Below are 12154 nucleotides of genomic sequence, written 5' to 3' on the forward strand. Positions count from 1 at the left end.
ATTGAGGTGATTGGTGAAGGGTTTTGGGGAAGAGTTTTTATGGGATTGTGTGGAAGAGGGGTGAGAAGAAGTGAGTGGAGGTAGGTGGGGATCCTGTGGGGTCCACAGATCCTGAGGTGATCCTGTGGGATCCATAGATCCTGAGGTGTTCAAGGATTTACAACCTTGCACCAAATTAGGCATGTAAAATGCCCTTGCACACAACTCTGGGCGTTCAGCGCCAGGTTGGTGCTTGTTCTGGGCGTTGAACGCCCATTTGTAGCCTATTTCTGGCGTTGAACGCCAGAACCATGCTTGTTCTGGGCGTTCAGCGCCAGTTCTCCTCCAGGGTGCATTTCTGGCGTTCAAACGCCCAGATGCTGCCCATTTCTGGCGTTCAGCGCCAGAACCATGCTCTGTTCTGGCGTTGAACGCTCAAAACATGCTTGGTATGCGGAATCGTGATTACACTTTAATTATGTAAAATTCATTGCTCTTTCTTTCCCTGGAAATGGCGCCAAAAACATGATGCCAAAACCATGGTTCACAACTCCGTGTAACTTACCAGCAAGTGCACTGGGTCGTCCAAGTAATACCTTACGTGAGTGAGGGTCGAATCCCACGGAGATTGTTGGTATGAAGTAAGCTATGGTCACCTTGCAAATCTCAGTTAGGCAGATATAAATTGATAATGGTGTTTTCGAATTTAATATAATAAAATAGGGATAGAAATACTTATGTAATTCATTGGTAGGAATTTCAGATAAGCGAATGGAGATGCTTTTCGTTCCTCTGAACCTCTGCTTTCCTGCTATCTTCATCCAGTCAGTCTTACTCCTTTCCATGGCTGGCTTTATGTGATACATCACCATTGTCAACGGCTACTTTCGGTCATCTCTCGGGAAAATGATCCAATGCCCTGTCACGGCACGGCTAATCGTCTGGAGGCATCACCCTTGTCAATGGCTTCATCTTATCCTCTCAGTGAAAATGATCAACGCACCCTGTCACGGCACGGCTATTCATCTGTCGGTTCTCGATCATGCTGGAATAGGATTTACTATCCTTTTGTGTCTGTCACAAACCCCCTGCAATCGCGAGTTAGGAGCTCATCACAGTCATCCAATCATTGAATCCTACTCGGAATACCACAGACAAGGTTTAGACCTTCCGGATTCTCTTGAATGCCGCCATCATTCTAGCTTACGCCACGAAGATTCTGGTTAGGAGATCTAAGAGATACTCATTCAATCTAATGTAGAACGGAAGTGGTTGTCAGGCACGCGTTCATAGGGAATGATGATGATTGTCACGTTCATCACATTCAGGTTGAAGTGCGAATGAATATCTTAGAAGCGAAATAAGATGAATTGAATAGAAAACAGTAGTACTTTGCATTAATCTTTGAGGAACAGCAGAGCTCCACACCTTAATCTATAGAGTGTAGAAACTCTACCGTGAAAATTACATAAGTGAAAGGTCCAGGCATGGCCGAATGGCTAGCCCCTCTAATCTAAGAACCAGGCATCCAAAGATGTCAAATACAATAGTGAAATGTCCTATTTATAATAAACTAGCTACTAGGGTTTACAGAAGTAAGTAATTGATGCATAAATCCACTTCCGGGGCCCACTTGGTGTGTGCTTGGGCTGAGCTTGAGTATTTCACGTGTAGAGGTCCTTCTTGGAGTTGAACGCCAGCTTTTGTGCCAGTTTGGGCGTTCAACTCTGGTTTTGGCTCCTTTTCTGGCGCTGGACGCCAGATTTGGACAGAAAGCTAGCGTTGAATGCCAGTTTCCGTCGTCTATTCTTGGCCAAAGTATGGACTATTATATATTGCTGGAAAGCCCTGGATGTCTACTTTCCAACGCAATTGGAAGCGCGTCATTCCGAGTTCTGTAGCTCCAGAAAATCCACTTTGAGTGCAGGGAGGTCAGAATCCAACAGCATCAGCAGTCCTTTTTCAACCTCTGAATCTGATTTCTGCTCAAGTCCCTCAATTTCAGCCAGAAAATACCTGAAATCATAGAAAAATACACAAACTCATAGTAAAGTCCAGAAATGTGAATTTAACATAAAAACTAATGAAAACATCCCTAAAAGTAACTAGATCCTACTAAAAATATACTAAAAACAATGTCAAAAAGCGTATAAATTATCCGCTCATCACAACACCAAACTTAAATTGTTGCTTGTCCCCAAGCAACTGAAAATCAAATAGGATAAAAAGAAGAGAATATACTATAAATTTCAAACTATCAATGAAATAGAGCTTCAATCATATGAGCGGGACTTATAGCTTTTTGCCTCTTGAATATTTTTGGCATCTCACTTTATCCATTGAAGTTTAGAATGATTGGCATCTATAGGAACTTCAGATTTTGAATAGTGTTATTGACTCTCCTAGTTCAGTATGATGATTCTTGAACACAGCTTCTTTATGAGTCTTGGCCGTGGCCCTAAGCACTTTGTTTTCCAGTATTACCACCGGATACATAAATGCCACAGACACATAATTGGGTGAACCTTTTCAGATTGTGACTCAGCTTTGCTAAAGTCCCCAATTAGAGGTGTCCAGGGTTCTTAAGCACACTCTTTTTTTGCTTTGGACCTTGACTTTAACCACTCAGTCTCAAGTTTTCACTTGACACCTTCACGCCACAAGCACATGGTTAGGGACAGCTTGGTTTAGCCGCTTAGACCAGGATTTTATTCCTTTTAGGCCCTCCTATCCACTGATGCTCAAAGCCTTGGGATCCTTTTTATTGCCCTTGCCTTTTGGTTTTAAGGGTTATTGGCTTTTTGCTCTTGCCTCTTGGTTTTAAGAGCTTTTGGCTTTTTCTGCTTGCTTTTTCTTTCTATTTTTTTTTCGCCCATTTTTTTTTCTGCAAGCTTTGTTCTTTGCTGCTTTTTCTTGCTTCAAGAATCATTTTTATGATTTTTCAGATTATCAAATAATATGTCTCCTAGTCATCATTCTTTCAAGAGCCAACATATTTAACATTCTTAAACAACAACTTCAAAAGACATATGCACTGTTCAAGCATACATTCAGAAAACAAGAAGCATTGTCACCACATCAATATAATTAAACTAAGTTCAAGGATAAATTCGAAACTCATGTACTTCTTGTTCTTTTGAATTAAAAATTTTTCATTTAAGAGAGGTGATGGATTCATAGGACATTCATAACTTTTAAGACATAGTTACTAACTACTAATGATCATGTAATGAAGACACAAACATAGATAAGCACATAACATAGAAAACGAAAAACAGAAGAAAGAAGAACAAGGAATGAATCCACCTTAGTGATGGTGGCGTTTCCTTCTTGAGGAACCAATGATGTCCTTGAGCTCTTCTATGTCTCTTCCTTGTCTTTGTTGCTCCTTCCTCATTGCTTTTTGATCTTCTCTTATTTCATGAAGCATGATGGAGTGCTCTTGATGTTTCACCCTTAGTTGTCCCATATTGGAACTCAATTCTCCTAGGGAGGTGTTGATTTGCTCCCAATAGTTTTGTGGAGGAAAGTGCATTTGAGGCATCTCCGGGATCTCATGGTGATGAGCTTCATACGCCTCTTGAGCTCCATGAATGGGCTCTCTTGCTTGCTCCATCTTTTTCTTAGTGATGGGCTTGTCCTCTTTAATGAGGATATCTCCCTCTATGTCAATCCCAGCCGAATTGCATAGGTGGCAGATGAGGTGAGGAAAGGCTAACCTTGCCATAGTGGAGGACTTGTCAGCCACCTTGTAGAGTTCTTGAGGTATAATCTCATGAACTTCCACCTCTTCTCCAATCATGATGCTATGGATCATGATGGCCTGGTCTATAGTAACTTCAGACCGGTTGCTTAGTGGGAATGATTGAGCATTGAATGAGCTCCAACCATCCTCTAGCTATAGGCTTGAGGTCCAATCTTCTTAGTTGAACCGGCTTGCCTTTGGAGTCAATCTTCCATTGAGCTCCTTCTACACATATGTCCATAAGGACTTGGTCCAACCTTTGATTAAAGTTGACCCTTCTAGTGTAGGGGCGTTCATCTCCTTGCATCATGGGCAAGTTAAACGCCAACCTCACATTCTCCAGACTAAAATCTAAGTATTTCCCCCGAACCATTGTAACATAGTTCTTTGGATCCGGGTTCTTACTTTGATCATGGTTCTTGGTGATCCATGCATTGGCATAGAACTCTTGAACCATTAGGATGCCGACTTGTTGGATGGGATTTGTTAGAACTTCCCAACCTCTTCTTTGAATTTCATGTCGGATCTCCGGATACTCATTTCTTTTGAGTTTGAAAGGGACCTCAGGGATCACCTTCTTCTTGGCCACAACATCATAGAAGTGGTCTTGATGGGCTTTGGAGATGAACCTTTCCATCTCCCATGACTCGGATGTGGAAGCTTTTATCTTCCCTTTCCCCTTTCTAGAGGATTCTCCGGTCTTAGGTGCCATCAATGGTAATGGAAAAACAAAAAGCTTATGCTTTTACCACACCAAACTTAGAATTTTGCTCACCCTCGAGCAATAAAGGAAAGAATAGATGAAGAAGAAGAAGAAATGGAGGAGAGGGAGAGTGGGAAGTGTTTCAGCCAAGAAGGGTGTAGAGGGATGTGTTGTGTGAATTTGATGAAGAATGGAGGGCTTTATATAGGGAAGGGAGGGGGGAAAGGTTTCGGCCATATGGATGGGTTTGGGTGGGAAATTGGTTTTGAATTTTGAAGGTAGGTGGAGTTTATGAGGTAGGTTTATGGGGAAGAGTGGATGGATGTGAGTGGTGAAGAGGTGATGGGGAAGAGAGTTTGAGGTGATTGGTGAAGGGTTTTTGGGGAAGAGTGTTTATGGGGTTGTGTGAAAGAAAGTGGTGAGAAGAAGTGAGTGGAGGTAGGTGGGGATCCTGTGGGGTCCACAGATCCTGAGGTGTTCAAGGATTTACATCCCTGCACCCATTAGGCATGTAAAAATGCCTTTGCACACAACTCTGGGCGTTCAGCGCCAGGTTGGTGGCCATTTTGGGCGTTCAACACCCATTTGTGTGCCATTTCTGGCGTTGAACGCCAGAACCATGCCTGTTCTGGCGTTCAGCGCCCAGAAGCTGCCCATTTTGGGCGTTCAGCGCCAGAACCATGCTCTGTTCTGGCGCTGAACGCCAGACAGATGCTCCTCCAGGGTGTGATTTTTCTTCTGCTGTTTTTGATTCAATTTTCAATTTTTCTATTTATTTTGTGAGTCCACATGATCATGAACCTATAAAGACATGAAAAACAATGAAAATAAAAATTAGATAAATAAAAATTGGGTTGCCTCCCAACAAGTGCTTCTTTAATGTCAATAGCTTGACAGTGGGCTCTCATGGAGCCTCACAGATGTGCAGAGCTTTGTTGAGACTCTCCAACACCAAACTTAGAGTTTGGATATGGGAGTTCAACACCAAACTTAGAGTTTGGTTGTGGCCTCCCAACACCAAACTTAGAGTTTGACTGTGGGGGCTCTGGTTGACTCTGCTTTAAGAGAAGCTTTTTCTGCTTCTTCTCCATGGTTGCAGAGGGAGATCCTTGAGTTTTAAACACAAGGGAGTCCTTATTCCATTGAAGGACTACTTTCACCTCTGTCAACATCAATCACAGCTCTTGCTGTGGCCAGGAAAGGTCTTCCTAGGATGATGGATTCATCCTCTTCCTTTCCAGTATCCAGGATTATGAAATCAATAGGGATGTAAAGGCCTTCAACCTTTACTAACACATCCTCTACTTGTCCATATGCCTGTTTTCTTGAATTGTCTGCCATCTCTAATGAGATTTTAGCAGCTTGCACCCCATAGATTCCCAGTTTCTCTATTACAGAGAGGGGCATGAGGTTTATTCCTGAACCAAGGTCACATAAAGCCTTAAAGATCATGGTGCCTATGGTACAGGGTATTATGAACTTTCCAGGATCCTGTCTCTTCTGAGGCAATGTCAGTTGATCCAGATCACTTAGTTCATTGATGAACAAGGGAGGTTCAACTTCCCAAGTATCAATGCCAAATAATTTGGCATTCAGCTTCATGATTGCACCAAGAAACTTGGCAGTTTGCTCTTCAGTAACATCCTCATTCTCTTCAGAAGAGGAATACTCATCAGAGCTCATGAAGGGCATAAGGAGGTTCAATGGAATCTCTATGGTCTCTAGATGAGCCTCAAAGTCCTTTGGTTCCTCAGAGGGAAGCTCCTTATTGATCACTGGACGTCCCAGGAGGTCTTCCTCCTTGGGATTCACGTCCTCCACTCCCCTAGTAGGTTCGGCCATGGTGCTTATGTCAATGGCCTTGCACTCTCCTTTTGGGTTCTCTTCTGTATTGCTTGGGAGAGTATTGGGAGGGATTTCAGTGATCCTTTTACTCAGCTGGCCCACTTGTGCTTCCAGATTTCTAATGGAAGATCTTGTTTCATTCATGAAACTTACAGTGGCCTTAGACAGATCAGAGACTAAGTTTGCCAAATTAAAAGTATTTTGTTCAGAGTTCTCTGTCTGTTGCTGAGTGGATGATGGAAAAGGCTTGCTATTGCTAAACCTATTTCTTCCACCATTATTAAAGCCTTGTTGAGGCTTTTGATCCTTCCATGAGAAATTTGGATGATTTCTCCATGATGAGTTATAGGTGTTTCCATAAGGTTCACCTAAGTAATTCACCTCTGCTATTACAGGGTTTTCAGGATCATAAGCTTCTTCTGCATAAGAAGCCTCTTGAGTACTGTTGGATGCAGCTTGCATTCCATTTAGACTCTGAGAAATCATATTGACTTGCTGAGTCAATATTTTATTCTGAGCCAATATGGCATTCAGAGTATCAACTTCAAGAACTCCCTTCTTTATAGGCGTCCCATTATTCACAGGATTCCTCTCAGAGGTGTACATAAACTGGTTATTAGCAACCATATCAATGAGTTCTTGAGCTTCTGCAGGCGTTTTCTTTAGGTGAATGGATCCACCTGCAGAGGTATCCAATGACATCTTAGATAACTCAGACAGACCATCATAAAATATATCCAGGATGGTCCATTCTGAAAGCATGTCAGAAGGACACTTTTTGGTCAACTGTTTGTATCTTTCCCAAGCTTCATAGAGGGATTCACCTTCTTTCTGTTTGAAGGTCTGAACATCCACTCTAAGCTTGCTCAGCTTTTGAGAAGGAAAGAACTTGGCTAAGAAAGCCGTGACCAGCTTATCCCAATAGTTCAGGCTGTCTCTGGGTTGAGAGTCCAACCAGATTCTAGCTCTGTCTCTTACAGCAAAAGGGAAAAGCATGAGCCTGTAGACTTCAGGATCTACTCCATTAGTCTTAACAGTATCACATATCTGCAAGAATTCAGTTAAGAACTGAAAAGGATCTTCAGATAGAAGTCCATGAAACTTGCAGTTCTGCTGCATCAGAGAAACTAATTGAGGTTTCAGCTCAAAGTTGTTTGCTCCAATGGCAGGAATGGAGATGCTTCTTCCATGTAAATTGGAATTAGGTGCAGTAAAGTCACCAAGCATCTTCCTTACATTATTATTATTTTTGGCTGCCATCTCCTCTTCCTGTTCGAAAATTTCTGAAAGGTTATCTCTGGATTGTTGTATTTTAGCTTCTCTTAGTTTCTTTTTCAGAGTCCTTTCAGGTTCTGGATCTGCTTCAACAAGAATGTTCTTGTCCTTGCTCCTGCTCATATGACAAAGAAGAGGGCACAGAAATGATCCGACACAAAACTCACCGGCAAGTGCACCGAGTCGCATCAAGTAATAATAACTCACGGGAGTGAGGTCGATCCCACAGGGATTGAAGGATTGAGCAATTTTAGTTTAGTGGTTGATTTAGTCAAGCGAATCAAGATTTGGTTGAGAGATTTGTGATTTGCAGAATTTAAATTGCATGAAATTAAAGAGAACTGAAATTTAAAGTGCTGAATCTTAAAGAGCAAGAAATTAAAGAGCAGAAGCTTAGAATGCAAGAAATGTAAATTGCAGAATCTTAGAGTGCAAGAAATGTAAATGGCTTGAATTGTAAAGGGAATTGGGAATTGGATTTGCAGAAATTAAACAAGGAAAAGTAAAATTTAACACACAAAAGAGTAGAAGATGGCTTGGATTGAACCGGATCTAAAACGGAAATGTAAATGAACATGAAAAGCGTTAAACAGAGAAAGTAAAATGATAATTCAGATCTCAGGACCCAAGAGACTAGATAACCAAGTCTAGATTTCAATGCCTTCCTAGATCCAACAAGAGCAATTGCAAAGGAAATGTAAATTGCAGAGAAAGTAGATGAAGAAGCAAGTAACAGAAACTGAAATTCAATTAAGCAGAAAATTTAAACAAGATCTCAAGGTGAGATTGAAACAGAAGTTCTTCAATTCTCCACCCAAGATCCGAAGCAAGAAAAGTAAAGAGTGCTCAAGCAAGAACAAGGAAGAAGAGAGATTAATTCTCCTCCCCAATTCTCTTGAATTCTAGAACAACAATGCCAAAATGTAAAAGTGAGCTCTCTACAAACTACCAAATCAAAACCGAAAAGAAAAGCTCCCGAAAAACTTAAATCCTATGCTATTTATACACTTTCTTCAAATGGTCTTCAAGCCTTCAATTGGGCCTTTGCTCTTGATGGAATTGGGTTGATAGAGGCCTTGGTTGATTGCTCTTGGAGTTTGGAGAAGAACCGAAGTGAACCGGGTTTGGAATCATGTAAGCTTGAGTAAAAGTTTGAGTAAAAGTTTGAGGCAAACTTTTACTCAAACTTTTCATATCAGCCACCCCATCCTTGTTGCTACCAACGTTTGAGCCAAAGTTTGGGGTCAAACTTTTGCTCAAACGTTGGCTCCCCCTTGCACACTCATGGCGCCAACGTTTGCCAAAAAGTTTGAGGCAAACGTTGGCGCAAACTTTTGCTCTCTAGGGTGTGTTGTTCATGGCGCCAACGTTTGCCAAAAAGTTTGAGGCAAACGTTGGCACAAACTTTTGCTCTCCAGGGTGTTGATTTGTGATGCCAACGTTTGCCAAAAAGTTTGAGGCAAACGTTGGGTCAAGCTTTTCTCCCAAAAGTTTGCCAAAAGGTTTGAGGCAAACTTTTGCTCAAGATTTTTGCCTAAAAGTTTGTGCAAAAGTTTGAGGCAAACTTTTGGTCAAGCTTTTTGCTCCCTGGTTCGTTTTCACTTATTCCAAAAGTTTGAGCTAAAGTTTGAGGCAAACTTTTGCTCAAACTTTTTGTCCTCTCTTCCTCCTAGCCATTCCTTCTTGCTTCAACCTTTCTCCAAGCTTTCTTCACCTATCATTAATCAACCAAACACATCAAAGCTATGCTCAAAATCATGAGTTTGTCATTCTTTCATAATATGTGGCAATTATAGCATAAATCCTCATGAAATTGCATTAATTCATATGTGGTTGATTAAATCAAAGGAAACATGGAAATCTACCCAATTGGCTTGCTTATGGCTCAAGAAAGTGCATAAATCAATTGAAAACAAAAGAAAAAGGCTAGTGAAACTAGGCTAAGATGACTTGTCATCACACAGAAAAAAAAATAATAATAATATGGATCCTTTATACCACAGTATAGGGATCCTTTGTGAGTGGAAGAAAAGAGGGAGACAAGGAATGGGATGTAAAGAAAGAAACACAACTGTGAGGAGGGCAGAGATGTGAGATGAGATGTTAGTAAATGAATAAATAAATAGAATAAGATGAGAGAGGGAGAATTTTCGAAAATAATTTTTGAAAAAGAGTTAGTGATTTTCGAAAATAGTTTTTGAAAAAAGGTTAGTATTTTTTTTTTCGAAAAATTTTAAAATCAAAAATAAAAATAATTAGTTAATAAAAAAGAATTTTTGAAAAAGAGGGAAGATATTTTCGAAAATTAGAGAGAGAGAGAGAGAGAGTTAGTTAGGTAGTTTTGAAAAAGTTAAGAAACAAACAAAAAGTTAGTTAGTTAGTTGAAACAAATTTTGAAAATCAATTTTGAAAAGATAAGAAGTTAGGAAGTTAAAAAATATATTTTGAAAATCAAATTTTTGAAAAAGATAAGATGAGAAGATATTTTTGAAAAGATATGATAGAAATTAGTTTATGAAAAAAGATTTGATTTTTAAAATCACAATTAATGACTTGATTCACAAGAAATCACAAAATATGATTCTAGAACTTAAAGTTTGAATCTTTCTTAACAAGCAAGTAACAAACTTGAAATTTTTGAATCAAAACATTAATTGTTATTGTTATTTTCGAAAATTTGGTATAAAAATAAGAAAAAAATTTTTGAAAAATATTTTTGGAAGTTTCGAAAATAACTAAGAAATTTGAAAAAGATTTGATTTTTGAAAAAGATTTTGAAAAAGATTTTGAAAAAGATAAGAATTTCAAATTGAAAATTTGATTTGAATCATAAGAAACAACTTGATTTTAAAAATTTTTGAAAAAGTCAAATCTAATTTTCGAATTTGATGAGAGAAAAAAGGGGAAGATATTTTTTTTTTATTTTTGAATTTTTTTATGAAGAGAGGGGAAAACAACAAAAAAGACTCAATGCATGAAAATTTTGAATCAACACAATGAATGCATGCATGAATGATATGAATGTCAAGATGAACACCAAGAACACTTTGAATGTCAAGATGAACATCAAGAACATATTTTTTGAAAAATTTTTTATGCAAAGAAAATATGTAAGACACCAAACTTAGAAATCTTTCATGTTTAGACTCTAAGAAACGAAAAATGCACATGTAAAACAAGAAAAGACACAAAACATGAAAACATCAAGATCAAACAAGAAGACTTACCAAGAACAACTTGAAGATCATGAAGAACACTATGAATGCATGATATTTTCGAAAAATGCAAGATGCATATGCAAGTGACACCAAACTTATGATATGACTCAAGACTCAAACAAGAAACACAAAATATTTTTGATTTTTATGATTTTCTAATTTTTTTTTGGATTTTTATTTTATATTTTTCGAAAATTATTTAGAAAGAAAGAAAAATAAGGATTCCAAAATTTTTAATATGAATTCCAGGAATCTTGCCATGTTAGTCTAAAGCTTCAGTCCAGGAATTAGACATGGCTCACTAGCCAGCCAAGCTTTCAATGAAAGCTCCGGTCCAAAACACTAGACATGGCCAATGGCCAGCCAAGCTTCAGCATGTAATTCAGACATGACATGCCTGACATACCCTACAGTCGTGTAACAGCTGATGGTTGGAAGCCTCAGTCCAAAATAATTTAGACATGACTTTACAGCCAGCCAGGCTTCACATGCTTCATGAAACACTAGAATTCATTCTTAAAAATTTTGAATCTAAATTTTTTTTTTCGAAAACAGGTGAGAAAATTTTTGAAATATTTTTTGAAAAACTTTTAAAAATAAAATAAAAATAAAATTACCTAATCTGAGCAATAAGATGAACCGTTAGTTGTCCAAACTCGAACAATCCCCAGCAACGGCGCCAAAAACTTGGTACGCGGAATCGTGATTACACTTTAATTATGTAAAATTCATTGCTCTTTCTTTCCCTGGAAATGGCGCCAAAAACATGATGCCAAAACCATGGTTCACAACTCCGTGTAACTAACCAGCAAGTGCACTGGGTCGTCCAAGTAATACCTTACGTGAGTAAGGGTCGAATCCCACGGAGATTGTTGGTATGAAGCAAGCTATGGTCACCTTGCAAATCTCAGTTAGGCAGATATAAATTGATAATGGTGTTTTCGAATTTAATATAATAAAATAGGGATAGAAATATTTATGTAATTCATTGGTAGGAATTTCAGATAAGCGAATGGAGATGCTTTTCGTTCCTCTGAACCTCTGCTTTCCTGCTATCTTCATCCAGTCAGTCTTACTCCTTTCCATGGCTGGCTTTATGTAATACATCACCATTGTCAACGGCTACTTTCGGTCATCTCTCGGGAAAATGATCCAATGCCCTGTCACGGCACGGCTAATCGTCTGGAGGCATCACCCTTGTCAATGGCTTCATCTTATCCTCTCAGTGAAAATGATCAACGCACCCTGTCACGGCACGGCTATTCATCTGTCGATTCTCGATCATGCTGGAATAGGATTTACTATCCTTTTGCGTCTGTCACTAACGCCCTGCAATCGCGAGTTAGGAGCTCGTCACAGTCATCCAATCATTGAATCCTACTCGGAATA

At 39.3% G+C, this 12154-nt stretch overlaps 1 non-coding gene across 1 annotated transcript; it reads left to right on the forward strand.

Annotated features, from left to right (window-relative positions):
- Window positions 1–7028: 7028 nt before the first annotated feature.
- On the forward strand, window positions 7029–7136 carry LOC112745652 (small nucleolar RNA R71). Its single transcript, XR_003173569.1, has one exon. It is a non-coding gene; the product is annotated as a small nucleolar RNA R71 (small nucleolar RNA).
- The last annotated feature ends 5018 nt before the right edge of the window (window positions 7137–12154 follow it).

This window comes from Arachis hypogaea, chromosome 14, assembly GCF_003086295.3.
Source record: "Arachis hypogaea cultivar Tifrunner chromosome 14, arahy.Tifrunner.gnm2.J5K5, whole genome shotgun sequence".
Classification (NCBI taxonomy): Eukaryota; Viridiplantae; Streptophyta; class Magnoliopsida; order Fabales; family Fabaceae; genus Arachis; species Arachis hypogaea.